At 43.8% G+C, this 15007-nt stretch overlaps 1 protein-coding gene across 2 annotated transcripts in view; it reads right to left on the minus strand.

Annotated features, from left to right (window-relative positions):
* ncanb (neurocan b) overlaps window positions 1-15007 on the minus strand; it is a 218599-nt gene that overhangs the window by 175663 nt on the left and 27929 nt on the right. The window contains exon 1 of one of the 2 annotated variants that reach the window (XM_074635643.1): window positions 7990-8368. The exons of the other annotated variant lie outside the window; for it this stretch is intronic. The gene's annotated coding sequence lies outside the window, so the exon portion shown is untranslated. Of the gene's footprint in view, window positions 1-7989; window positions 8369-15007 lie in introns of those variants that run through there. 2 annotated transcript variants of the gene reach the window in all.

The following is a 15007-nucleotide window of genomic DNA, read 5'->3' on the forward strand; positions in this document are numbered from 1 at the left end:
CAATTTACAAAGATGTGCCAATAAATTGCCCTCTAAGGGAGCTACAGTGCAGTGTGCGGACCTTCTATGTTTTTCATTGCTGTCTTCTACTGATCCAGCACCGGCCTACTACGGTTTTGGATGTACGCGACCAGCTTACATTGTAAGTAACATAAAGTGAACAGAAAATTTGCCACAAAATGACATCCATGCCAAAAATAAGTAAAGCAAAAAAAAAACTAATTGTACCTCCTCACAGTACGTAACACCGTGTCATAGATATTTATGGAAAATACATGTATGTCTGACAGATTTTGATAATTGAATGGATCATTTTGCATGTGACGACTCAAACGATGGAAGAATGTTTAGACGGACGACAATTTCACTGAGAATCAACTCATCAGTTTTGACCAGCAAGACATATGCGAGTGGTGATTGTACTTACTCGTATTGCACATGTGCCAAATCACGTTACAATTTGCTTGAATGAATGAGAAATTCAAATCTTTTGTGAGCAACACAAACTAATTGTTCAGAGATTTGAACTTACTGTTTTGAAAAAAAACAATTCTCATTCAAGAATTGAGCCAAAGCGAATGAGAAAAACTGTAATTGCAGCTTAGGGGAAAAGCCTAGAGAAAGTGGTCAGAGGAAGGACACACAGGGGACGTAGTTCATCGTGGTTTAACGTTATGAAGGCTCCAGGGAGGTGAGAGAGGGATGCAGAAAGCCCCCATTAGGATGAAATCAGATGTTGTGTGCTGCAAATTCACACACAGAAACAAAACACGGCACACACACACACACACACACTCACTCACAGCCAACACAGAGAGTTGATTAATATCATTCTTGGCTGACTCTGATTGAGTGACTGCAGCAACGTCTCTTCATGGACTGCATTTTCCACTACTTATTTTCTTCTCTATTAATTTTGCAGCGTGACACTTAATTACACAACAGAGCTGGTAACCATCCCGACAGTTCATTTTGAATTTGCCAGAGCAGAGAAGAGCGGAGAAGCTGTAGTCTAACCAGTGAGGGGAGTTTGTCAGCGGAGTTTCGGCACAAAGCCACAAAATGGCAATTGTTTAACAGCCTTGGTACATTAAAATGTGCGACCACAAAAAATGACCTCCGTATTCAGTCGGGTTTTCTCCTGATTTGGAAAGCAAACAATTGTGTTTTTACTTCTTCGCTTGCTCTGTGTTGACAAAACACAGCAAAAAAGCAATTTGAATGGAAATTACACTTTTAAAAATGCAATTTTCTTGTGAACAATGCGAGAAACTCTGGCAAAAGAAATGCCCTTCCTCCTCAAAAACCGTTGGTCCGTTTACAAACTAAGTCCCACATTAGGCACAGGCCTTGAGTGAAAGTTTCAAGCTCTTACTTGCTCACACATACACACCTGCACATCCGCGCCCCCAATCCCCCCCACCCCCTCCCACCTCTACTTCTACCATCGGCTCTAATGCCTCAGAGCTTTGAAGGCAGCACGCTTCATAGCTCCATGTAAAAGCCACTTTGGTGGAGCATTGGCAATCTTATTACGGACTGCAAAACGACTAGCGAGTCTACTGGCAGGACATCTAACCCGCTATGAGCCTTACAAATTCCATATTAAAATCAATTTGATGGTGTCCCTAGTTTTTCATTCAGCACCCCAAGGCTGTGCGGAGGAGATGAAGTGAAATTTCGGAGAGGAATCAAAGTCTGATCGGGATTGGGTAACATAATAATTTCACTGCCGCTTATTGTAGAAAGACAGACGACTAGATAGTAGGGATGCCAAACCGAACCGTGGGTTTGTTGAACCGTTGCACCACTATTAAATACAGGCCTGCTAATTATTTGATGAGGTGCGATAGACAAGGAAGAGGCAATTATCTGAACATAGGCTATATAATATAGAAATATTATTCATTACTATCAATCAATCTATATATATTTTGGAGTTTAAACACATTGGAAATGGTTATGTTTTTCTTCTACCTAATGTGCAAAACACACCGAACCGAAACTGTGACCCAAAAACCGCAATACAAACCAAACCGTGGGCTTGTTGAACCATTGCACCACTACTACGTAGATTGAAAGTAAACTAAGAAAATTAGATAGAAATCTGCAACGAAAAGCCGATGCACAAACAGGTTAAATCCATCATTTATCGCCAGCTGCAGTGTGTGAAAATAACGGAAAACTGTTGTCCCCAGTTCACTCGTCCGAGAGAGTTAGCAGCCACAATGCTGTGCGTATTGTCGAAGACACATGCAGCCACTTTCCCAGTAGTCCGAGTCTCCACCGCATCATTTAGTTTAGCTGCGAGGTTGTCAGCTGTGTGTCTGCCTGGCGTAACGTTAGCGAGTGTCCAACAGACCGCGTGTGACGACGGTGCAATGCAGTGTACGGTTTATTTGTTGGTGAATAAATGATACAACTCCTCAAGACCCAAGCCAAGTTCCTGTATCTTAAAGTGAAGGGGGTTAAACCCTGAAGTTAGCCACAACTCCAGCTCACTTATGGTGGGCTGTTAAGGTGGACCAGCTATCCTCCTTTACGTGACAAGCCGCTCCTCTGATTGCTTTTTATTTAATTTTAAATATTTCTTTTAACCGTTTAACTGATTGCATTAATCGATCAAAATTCTTATTGTTGGTTAACTGTTAAACAGTTAATTAATAACATCCCTAATAGATAGATAGATAGATAGATAGATGTCTTGCAGTTAAAGACCACTTCCCACATGAAGGTAGCTCTCACGTTGGCCTTTTAGCCTTCTTTCTAAGGCTCATTCTGTTCAGCTCAGCACATCTCTGGATCCCACTGACCTGTCCACTCACACAACCACACATCTATACACACACAGGTCCAAACCTCTGAAGGAGAATATTTGCTGATATCTGTCAGGTGGCTTTACCGACATGGACCGCAAATCCAAGTGTCACATAAAGGCTGCGTTTGGACACAATTGACTAAATCCACCTGGTGAGGGCTGCAGGTCGGCCAGCTGCCGCTGCTTTCTCCGTCTGTCTGTTTCTCATCTGTCTGAATCTTTCAGCAGAGTGCTTCACTCTTTGTTGTTTAAAGGCATGCTAGCTGCATGGCTGTAGGGATCGCCAGACTGAAACATCTCAACAGCTCTTAGATGGATTGCCATTTCAGTTTGCACAGGCATTCATGGTCCCCAGAGGATGAATCCTAATGTCTCTAGTGATCTTTTCCACCAGCGCCACCAGTTTTCAGTGAAACCTATTGGTGTATGTGTCTGTGTGCCTCTGGATTTATTAGAATGTAAGAAGCAGCATGATCATAAAATAAAATTGAGTGATGTGAAAACATTAAAAAGGCAGTATTACCACAACAATAAAGACCTTTAAGAAAAATATGATTCACAGGGAGACAGACGGGAGGATTAGAGAAACCTGTTTTTTTTTTCTGGTTGGTATATGGAATAAAAAGCAAAGCTGATTTTTTTCCCCCAACAACAAACCTTTTGCAGGAATTATGCACTGAGGCATTCTACGCATAATGCTCTTCTGGCGTTCACCATTCAGTATTTGTTTGAATAACACAAAGGAGGGAAAGTCACATCGCGTCTTACTTTGTGTGACTACAAATTATTAACCAATATCAATAGCGACAAAAATCAAATACTGTGCACATACACATGCAAAACCCCGACGCACAAACAAAGCCAGCAAGCGTGCATGGATCAGCCCGACCTGGGTGCAAGGGATCTGGATGAAATTAATTATACAACTTTGATATTCTCTCCCATAAATCCATGTGATTGGTTTCAGCAACCCCAGAGCTAGATCTCTGATTAGCGAGGAGAGCTTTGTAAGTATCACACTGGTGCCTCGGCTTCATAAATAGCCCTGCCGTGTTAGAAGGTGAGGTGGAGGAAGACAGGCAGAAATCACTCTCAGTCACAATGGTTTACATTTCTCTTTCTCTACCCACTTAGGCCGTGATTTTCTTTAGCTTTAGTTCCCATTTTTCTCAGATCCAGGGGATTCCTTTGTACCTCTACAAATTAAAATTGAACACTTGCGCACACACAACAAAATGCGCTTGTCCTCTGGGAACGGCGGCACACAAGAGTGGAAAACATTGGCCATCTGTAGGCCTCTCAAGCACTCCCTGTTTACCAGCTCATCAGAGTCTGACAGATAGAGCCTGTACAACAATGATGCCAACATTAGATACTTGATATCCGTGAGTGATGCATCTTTTACTCCTTCGCTGTGCGTGAAGATGTGCCCTGTCGAGTTTTTGTTAACCAAGGAGAGAAACACCACGAGGTAGACAAAACAGGCGATGCTTCAGGAGCTGTCCGGGTTGCTGAAAAGCACATAAAGAGCCCACAGGGAGCTTTTTTCTTTTTCTGAGGATTAACTCAGGCAGGAAAAAATGTTAAAACAAACAGCTGTGCAGTGTTTGCATCCCCTTCAGGGTGTTTTAGGAGGAGATTGATAGAGACGCAACGCAATTCAGATGTACTGACATGCCACCTGACTTTAACAAATGAAGCATCGCACCCAACCGGTGAGACAAAGGAAAGGCCAGGAGAGGAGAGGAAAGGTAGCTGAAAGGAAATCCACCGTGCACCCCCCCCCCCTCCTCCAATCACTGGAAGATACTCGACGGTTCCCCCTGTCATTAATTCAGCAGACAAAAACTGTTACCAGATGTCGTTATTTATTTATAGTATTTAATAGGGAAAATGCTTCCTTTGAATAATACATTTGGTGGGAGAGGGGTGCAGAGCTCGGTTTGGGGAGGGGAGGGGGTCTTTGATGAATATTCACGAGGTGCGTCTGGGGGGATTGTGGTAAACTACCTTTTTTATCCTGCCTCTGTGCCTCCTGGGCTTTTGTCTGCTCCGCCACTGGCCATGATGGCCCAGCTGCGCTGCTCATTTGTGTGGCTCTCGGAGCGGTGGCTAGTTCAATATGGCTAATGCCAGACTATTAAATTATTAGCCAAGGCAAAGCTAGCAGCAGCCCATTCCGGGTCTGCTCCATCTGCTCGGCGGTGTCGGGTTGGAGGAGTGCGAGGACGAGGAGCTGTCTATCAAGCAGATTGACGTCCTCCGGTATAGGCAAAGGAGCAGCCTTCATTAAATGACCCGGTGACTGGAGGAAAGGAACCCAGCCTATGTGAGATGAACTATGCGGGCTAACAAGCTCCACTACATACGCATGCATGTGCACAGACCAACCTGAACTTTAACAGACAGTACAAAAGCACACACTCTCTTGATCATTTATACAAACAGAATTGAATATGTGTACAGGCTGGTGTGTGTGTTTTCACTGCATAATTGGATCAGGGTTATCTAAGTCTGTAAATTAGTCTCTCTCTCTGCAGGAATCTTCCAGCATCCCTCCTACTCCTTCTACCACCACTGCCAAAAAAGCTGCATCCAATTGTAACATATACAGTGAGCCAAAGGCACTGAACTTTCAGCAAAGACACAGAAAAACAATTAAAAAAATCTCTTTTTCCCACTGTAGAATTATGAGGATTATATCCATTAGCCAAAGCAGCACAACCGACTCATAGCACCACACACTTCCAACTAAGGGATTTGTAGCTGGAGGCCCTCAACCAGTCAAACAGCCTAACTCAAGCCCAGAGATCCTCCGTACTGATACAGTGCAGTTGCTTTGGCTGCTCTCCCTTGTTTCATCTCGAGCCAGGGTGGCTTTGTTTGTTTTAAGCACAGCAGAAGGTTCATTGTAGGAATATTAATGTCTTACATTTGCAAAAAAAAAATCAGTTTCCCATTCACTTGCTTGGACACTACTCAAGTGCAAAATTGAATTCTTGCCCATTCACGTCTTCCGCTACAAGTGTCTGTACTAAGCGGAGTGCAGCCAGGCAGAAAAGGCGCATTATTGAAATGCACGACAACGCGACCTTGTGCAAAGAGCAGATCATTCTGTAAAATTCTCACAGTCTGTTACCCCTCCCTCTCTTTCTTTCCTTCCCCTTCTGTCTTTCTCCTGAGGTGTGATGACGGCATTCCTGAGCTGCTCTTGGCCTTGACCACAGTTGGAGTGGTGCCACAGAGAGGCAGTGAACCTCTCTCTAAAGGCATATTGTTCATCCTTTGTATTGCCTCATCACACACAAGGTGTGAAAATGGGGGCAGTGAACTGGCAACACCGGCAAAAAAAAGGAACACCTCTTCTGAGAACAATGGCGTTAACAGCAGATCCAGAGTGATAGAGTCCAAGCAGAGCGAGACGGGAGAAAGAAAGAAACAGACTGATGAGAGGAGAGAGAGAGAGAGACAGAAAGATAAACACAGAGAGCTTCTACAATATGCATGAGAGTGCAAGAGGCAGAGAGAAGCAAAAGCCGGCAGAATGAGTGAAAAGAGGAGCTAAATGTGGAGCCACATCCTATTAGTGCAACAGGAGCTGATAGTTTGCTAACACAATTCAGGAAACTGGCAACAGAGGTGACCAGCAGCTAACACACACACACACACACACACACACAAGGAGGGAGGGTGAGGAGGGAGCATTTGATCAGCCACAGAATGAAAATGAAGCTGGATGTTTTGTGATCTCTGTGGCGTTGCTCTGCATCAGCTGGGAAACAGAAGCTCCTGATCCATCAGCCAGCCTGTCTGCAGGTTCTGGCTTGGCCTTGCACATTAAGTGCCAACACTAAGGGCCAAATAAAGGATCACACATGTGGGACGACGGGAAGTTGGGTTAGGAGGGATAACATATCAGAGAAATGGATCAATTTTGATTGTGTGTGTATGTATGTATGTATGTGTGTGTGTGCAAATACCAGACAGAGAGCAACACAGAATAAGAGGCTAACAGAGAGCAAGAGCAAGACAGAGAGCGAGAGAGACTAGTAACCATTTCACAAACTGCTTGGCTGAATCTCATGCTTAATTTCCCAGGGGGTCATGAGCAACTCCGCTCCTACCCTCGCTTGCCATCCTCTATCTGACACCCTGCCATGCACTCTGAAAATGAAGACGAGCAGACGAAAAGTTGTTTTCTTTTCCAGCCTCACTATAGCATCCCTCACTGCGAGACAGCACCACTAAATACAGCCCCCATGCTCGGACCTCCTCCACTCTGATCAGTTCGAAGGTGCTGCTGTGCGGCTGCAAAGTTTCCCTCCAACAGAAATAATTGAGAGACCCATTTGAGTGTTAGTGCCATCCGAGATAATGTCTCGGGTTTCCCCTCTCTCTGGTTCGCTGACAGTGCTGACAGCCCCGGCTGAGCTGCCTATCGACTTTCACCCGAGCCAATAGCTCCCTCTGTCCCCTATCTGCCTCACCTGGAGGCTTGCAGCTGGAAGACAAGGGTTGTTTTTTTTTACTACAAGAGGTGGAATGATGGTCACACAGATCCAAATCCTACAGAGACTTTGTTCGTCTTTACGTTGCTCAACATAAGTAGCTTCCAAAGAGAGAAAAAAGAGGGGAATGATATTTAATTCTGCTACTATTACTTGTTAAACAGATGCAGCATAATAAGACAGTCATGACATCATGCGAAAATGACATAAGGGGTGCACTATGTGAGAGAATAGTAGATTTTACGTTTCTAAAAGAAAGCCTTATTTCCCAAAGTCAGGTGGTAGGATGAATTTGGTTACAAGAAAAGCATGAATTGAAAAAAAGATAGCAAAAAACAAAGATCTCTCGTAAAATCTAAATACATTTCCAACATGGCAAAACAACATCTTTCTGAAAACCAGCCTCATATAAGCATCATTCAGAGCAATATAAAGTGATTTTAGGAGTGAATGATCCTCTTACAATAGCCCTGTCTTTATAATGCACATGTAATTCTGATCACAACCATAGATCTTTGTCTTTGAACAGTATTGACAAGCTCATCTCCCAAAAAAACTAAGCTTTAATCCAATCCCTCTTTTTCTAAATGTACTTTGTCTGCAAATGTTGTTTTTTTTGTCAAAATGCCCCTAAAAAAAGCAGCTTAAAGAACTCGGCTTCACCTTTGGGCTGAAGTGAGGTCCGGTCCACAGGAATGTAGAGCGATGCTGAAGCCTTTAGAGGAGCTGAGACGGTGTGAGACGGTGCAGGTGGTTAAAGGCTACAGCGGCACAGACGAGAGGAGCTGAACCATCCAACGACGCGTAAAAGAAACAAGCCGAAACAACGAAGCAGTTGTGGGTGTCGGGTGGAGAGGCAGAGAGATCGGGCATGCACGGTGTCGCTTTGGCATGCAGCGGGTGACAAGTGTCCGGAGCAGCAGCGGTGTGCACGCTTCTTTACGGGGAGACGAGCCGAGTCGGCAGCCGCGAAGAGTGGAGGAGCGCCAGTATGCTGCTCACCTCTCCAGCAGCTGAGCGCTACTGAACAAAAGAGGCGCTCCGCAGGCTCTCTATTCACATAGCAGGAGAGGGATGGAGGGGGGGGGATGAAGAGGAGGAGGAGGAGGAGAAGGAGGAGGAGGAGGAGGAGGAGGAGGAGGAGGAGGAGGAGGAGGAGGAGAAGGAGGAGAAGGAGAAGGAGGAGGAGGAGGAGGGGGAGGAGGAGGAGGAGGAGGAGGAGGAGGAGGAGGAGGAGGAGGAGGAGGAGAAGGAGAAGGAGGAGGAGGGGGATGAAGAGGAGAAGGAGAAGGAGGAGGAGGAGGAGGAGGAGGAGGAGGAGGAGGAGGAGGAGGAGGAGGAGGAGGAGGAGGAGGAGAAGAGGAGGAGGAGGAGGAGGAGGAGGAGGAGGAGGAGGAGGAGGAGGAGGAGAAGGTGGAGGAGGGGGATGAAGAGGAGGAGGAGGAGGAGGAGGAGGAGGAGGAGGAGGAGGAGGAGGAGGAGGAGGAGGAGGAGGAGGAGGAGGAGGAGGAGGAGGAAGAGGAGGAGGAGGATGGAAAGGAGAAGGACGAGGAGGAGGAGAAGGAGGAGAAGAAGAAGAAGAAGGAGGAGGAGGAGGAGGAGGAGGAGGAGAAGAAGGAGGAGGAGGAGGATGAGAAGGAGGAGAAGAAGAAGAAGGAGGAGGAGGCGGAGAAGGAGAAGGAGGAGAAGAAGGAGAAGGAGGAGGAGGTGGAGGAGAAGGAGGAAGATGAGGAGGAGGACAGGGAGGAGGAGGAGAAGGAGGAGAAGAAGTAGAAGAAGGAGGAGGAGGAGAAGGAGGAGGAGGAGGAGGTGGAGGAGAAGGAGGAAGATGAGGAGGAGGACAGGGAGGAGGAGGAGAAGGAGGAGAAGAAGTAGAAGAAGGAGGAGGAGGAGGAGGAGGAGGAGAAGGAGGAGGATGAAGATGAGGAGGAGGAGGAGAAGGAGGAGGAGGAGGGGGTGCTTTGGGTCCTGAGGTTGACGTAAAGAGTTTTTTGCAACCCAACGCCATCAAATATTAATACTTAATTCCAAACCGCCTCATAACTGCATTGACTATGTGACAGATGACCCGCTGATGTTGTCATTGTTTGTTCAGCGTGATAAATGATGTGATGTGGGACGCAACACACCCACACAGATCAGCTATTAGTCCGGATCCCCCTGCTGCTGTCATTTAGGAAACATGAAGGAAGGGAGGGTTTGCTCAGAAAAGACCTGATTTGGCAACTCAGCCCAACTGTGTGTGTAGGGCCCATAATCCCGTTTTGCTTTTGTCTGAGAGCTGTAATTAACAACCTCGGGGATGGAATTACCTGGTTTGGCTTCGTTGCAATGACCTGAGGTTTACTTGCAATGAGCTAGCTTAGACTATCAAATTAGATTAGACCTGATGCTCAAATTGCCAAGGATTTAGTTGGCAGGCTTGAGTAGCAATCAACGTTTCCATTGACCTAAAACAAACTAGTCTTTGCAACATAAAGATCATTATTATGATCCGTGTAAAAATAAGCATTGCAGAGTGATGTAATACAATCATTTAAAGCTGCAGTAGGCAGAAGGTTTTTGGCATCATTGGGCAAAAATTCCATAAAAACTTCAGCATATTGTAATTCAAGTGTTCTGAGAGAAAATTAGACTTCTGCACCTCCTCATGGCTCTGTTTCTTTAAAAAATCTACCCTGTGACTTGAGCCTTTGTCCAATCACAGTTCATTTCAGAGAGAGCGTTCTTATTGAGCGTTCCTATTGGCTGTGCTCTGGCTGGTGGGCGGTGCTTGGTATTTCCTCAACTGATCTCAACATGTCTGCCAGGTCAATAACTTTCTCATTTTACAGCTAAACAGTACACTACAAGATGTTTCTGAAAACATATGAGGCGAGAAATAGGCATTACAGTAACAGAATATTGATTCATATTTGATCAGCGCTGCCTAGTTTGACCGTTTGATCGGAGTTCGCGAGTGACTGACAGCTGCTCATAGACGTCAGGCTCCAACTGGGCTCTGATTGGTTGTTTTCCTACGGTCTGTGAAATCTTGCAGATACCATTAGGAGCACCGGAGGACACAGAAGACACAGATGCACATGATTTTTTTCAGTTTCATGCACTACTGTCAGGATAAAGTGACCGTTTTATACAAATAACTTATTTTTTTAATCATATTTGCTCCATTTCTACCCACTGCAGCTTTGAACGAGCTTGCAATGCTGGTACACATTCATAGGCGGTGTGAGCGACCCACCGCTTTGTTGCATATAAAGAATAATGACCCCCCATGAGACGCCGAGCCGCGTGCAGGGAGATTAACGCTTTGTTCAGCAGAGTTGTATAATTTAAGCAGAGCTCGGACTGCTTGCATTATTTTTTGTTGGTTTAACAAAAAAAGACATTTTCTATTGTACAAGCAGAGTGTATTTTCACCAGTATACTTTTTTTATAACGTGATGTTGTAATGAAGGTCACTGAAGGGGGAAGAAAGTAGTGCATCATAGCAGCCTCTTTAGACTCAAGGAGCTGTCCGTGGTGCTGGACCGGTTTAGTGTAGCAGCTACATAATAGTGCTGCTTTCACATGGAATGTGAAAACACATTGTGCACACATCACATGTGTAAACCAAGGGTATACCATAAATTAATCATTGCCACCTCACTCATAAATGTTGCATGGTGACCTTTTGACTTTAAAATGCACTGTAAAAAAAGACTAGATTAAGACACCAATTTGAAACAATGTCATTTAAAAATCACATCTTCTTATGAATAAACATGGCACAGTATGCTCCAATATTATATTAGTGATTGTTCCATGCACACACAATACAAGTGCCCAGCCCTTATAGTGATAAGATACCAAAAGTTCCCTTGCACTATTTGTCAGACAACGCTTCTTACACATGACATTACCATTGAGGCTGTCAAAGTTAACGCGTTAACACAAATTTGTTTTAATGCCACTAATTTCTTTAACACATTAACGCAACATGCAATTCTTAGGTTGTAGCAAGCTCAGTTTTAAAGCTAGTGAAGATCCAGGCATCACATGAAACTAGAAAACCTAATGAATCCATTAGTACCAACCATGTCATACTAGCTTGTCGAGAAGGAGGTTAAATAACGCTCCAAACTTAACGCTAAATGTTGGCGAAGAAAAACTGGCATGGCCATTTTCAAAGGGGTCCCTTGACCTCTGACCTCAAGATATGTGAATGAAAATGGGTTCTATGGGTACCCACGAGTCTCCCCTTTACAGACATGCCCACTTTATGATAATCACATGCAGTTTGGGGCAAGTCATAGTCAAGTCAGCACACTGACACACTGACAGCTGTTGTTGCCTGTTGGAGTTGAGTTTGCCATGTTATGATCTGAAAAATCTCCTTATAATGAGCGATAACACATGAAATTGACTGTATCTTCAATCTCACCTATATATCACATAATAAACAAAGCCTTTTCTTTTCCGTTAGAAAACCCACCTGTTTCTACAGCTAATGGCAAAGTGTCTGAACATGACACACGGCACACAGAAATCTTTAACTTCTATTACTGACATATTCATAACAATTTCAGTTTCTAAGAGTGCAGCATTGAGGTCCCCATAAGATGATTCCTACTGATTTTGGTCTCCTGACCTTTTGTCTAAGCATCACCATCAGGTCCAAATTTCCTCTTGATGGTAAATGGACTTGCATTTATATAGCGCCTTTAGTCTTCCGATCACTCAGAGCGATTTACATTACATGTAAGCATTCTCCCGTTCACATTCACATTCACATTCACAAAGCCTTCGGGGGCAATTTGAAAAATCCACAGTGCCTAGAGCGCATTGGACAACGCCTAGGCGCTAGCTGTTCAAACTAAACAAAGTCATCACAAACAAAACATTATATCCTACATTTATTGATAAGAATATTCCCAATAATCACTCAGAATCAGCAAGGGGAGGCGCATAGATACAGCTGTTTACGCCGGGGGGTCGTGAAGACCAACCTGATTATTCTGGGGGGTCGTGACTCAAAAAGGTTAAGAACCACCACTGTGAGGTATCTCAAAACATAAAGGCCACATTTTCCTGATCTAAAGTAAGCAATTGGAAAGCGTATTGTTATTTAACAATAATAAGAAAGGGTAAAAAGTGACAAAGTAATCTCTTTTGGGAATCAAAAACTACTTAATGCTGACCTCATCTGGTGTATGCCTATGTAAATGCTATGCTGACAAAGTATACCTTGAAATTGTGTATGAAGATGTCAGCAGGTTCTGAAGCCCTCAGGTCCTCAAACTGGCTGTTCAAGAGGTGATGACCATGGCACTAAAGTCTGCTTCAACACAGGTATTAGTCCCGGCCCAGAGAACCGCTAACAGGCCAAATTAATGGAGAGATCTAGTCGAGACTTGTCCTATAAGCACAAGTGTTATTGCATTCAGCTGCTGGTCCCTGGAGTGATATAATAATATGAGCAGTATCTTAAAGTTTATTATAAAAATAACAGCAAATAAAGGGACATTAAAACAGGTATAATGTATTCTCTTCTTCTGGCCGGAGTCAGCACTTATAATGCTGCATTTTATATGGTCTGCAGTTTATTCAAAGCTTTGTTGGAGCAGAAAAGAGACTATTAGTTGAGCCTGGTAGAGTTTCAAAAAAGCCCGTTATTCAGTAGCTGAACGTGAGAGAAATGCCTATTTCTAACACCGCAAAAGACAGATTAGGATAACAAATTCAGATCAAGATGAAAATCTATACCGTGACATTAAACACAGCATTGTGCAAAGCAGTGCTACGGCTCATAAGCTGGCTTTTGAGCATCAAAGTGAAAATACTCTCCATATAATACGCCTTCTTTTACTCACGTACTGAGAATATCGCTAACCAACCACACTGTGACGTACATAACGTGCAATAGTAGTTGTGGTATTGGGAATGTCATTTGATTTAAGATGAGATGCGAAAACATGAAATGCAACTTTAATGATCACTGTCGGGAGAAGACTTTTAAAGACGCGACATCGCTTTGTGCAAATCATCTGATGTTTTCAGACACGTCGTTGATGGCATAATTGCTGTGCCGTGAGGACGGCTGAAGTCCTCGTCTTGTTCAAAGCAGCGCATGAGAGTTGCGCTCACACTAATGTTGGCTGTGTGCTTGAGACTGACTTCAGCATTAAAGAATATAGTTGAAGCCGGACTGACTCTCCAGTGGGCTTGACACCAAAAAGGACTGTGGCGCCACAACCCCTCTAAGCTTATCAGATCTCTTCACACACAGACTCTTCAATAGGGCAGGACCTTTTTGATGATGATGATGGTCGAGATGATGAAGACTACTGAGACAGTGCTTCCTTTCTCTCTGCTTCTCCTACTCTTTACCTCTCTGCTTCTCTACTTCCCGGAATGACCGGGAGGCAATCAAACTACAAACAAGAGAGTAAACAAAGAAAGAGCTTATATCGATCCCTGGGCTTTATAGCTCGGGGTAAATGTGTTTATCTTGTGTAGCCACTACATTATACTTAGATTAAATACATATTTGATGTGGTGGTTGGAGCTATAAGCAATGCGCTGTTTGGAAGCATCCTCTGGCAAGAGTTTATTACATTTTGTTAATACCTTAATTAGGCGAACCATGAGAGAAATTAATCCCTGGAGAATTGGCTTCTTAAAATACTGTCCAGCCACCCCTGAAACCCAACGGAATAATTAAGCGCAGCAGAGAAATGTGTTTGTTGTCCCTGAGAGGATTTTTGGAATAAAGTTTACTCCAACCTCCTCGGCTGAGACACGGGCTGTGCTTTTATTTGCAGGAAGATTCAAACCTGAAGGTGTAACGATCATAAAGCCCAAATCAGCTTTAATGACAACAATAGTGCATTTCACATCCCCAGAAACACAATGAAAATATCTCAAGATACAGTATGTGGGCGAGGATCTTCAATGTATAGTGTGAACAAAGTCAAAGCCACGATTCTTTCATAATGAACATAAGATATATTTGTTAGGCAAGAAAACAAATTGACTGCTGATTGTTTTATGTCTGTGAAGCAGTGGAAATGAATTAAAAAGGTCAGCAGACATACAGACGCCGAGGCAGACTTCTGCTCTTCAAGCTTTATATTCACTTTGTTTTCCAATCCCGAATGCTCCGTCTTCTCTGCAACCTCGATCAAACACAACAAATGCGTGACCCAGACTCTGACCCAGAGTGCAAGATAAAGCAATGAGTGAGCGTTATCTTTAAAACAATTACTTGAAAGCACAAATGACTCAGTGTGACTACGAGTTCATATACCCTATACCTCTTTTTGCATTTAGTCAACTTCATATCAACAACACTACAGACGTGTTAGCAATCATGCTTATGTTTAGCAGCAACCCAGTCGCCAGAATAAAACGTTGGCATTGGACGTTTCTGCAAACCACGGATACAATGAATCTTGACGTTTCTGAACCAAAAATGTTTCATAACAACATTTCTTCATATGTGTATACCAACAATATCATTTTTAAGCGCTCATGGCGCTTTTGGTGTTTTTAAAAACTGCATTCTCAACAAAACTACTTGGTTAGGTTTAGTAAAAGATCATGTTTTGGGTTAAAATAAGTACGTTATTTTTAGTTTCACACGGGACACAGATACCGGTCTCCTTGGGGAAAGCCCTGTGCTTGATCCAAAACCACTCAA

This window comes from Sebastes fasciatus, chromosome 5 (genome assembly GCF_043250625.1).
Source record: "Sebastes fasciatus isolate fSebFas1 chromosome 5, fSebFas1.pri, whole genome shotgun sequence".
NCBI classification, from domain to species: domain Eukaryota; kingdom Metazoa; phylum Chordata; class Actinopteri; order Perciformes; family Sebastidae; genus Sebastes; species Sebastes fasciatus.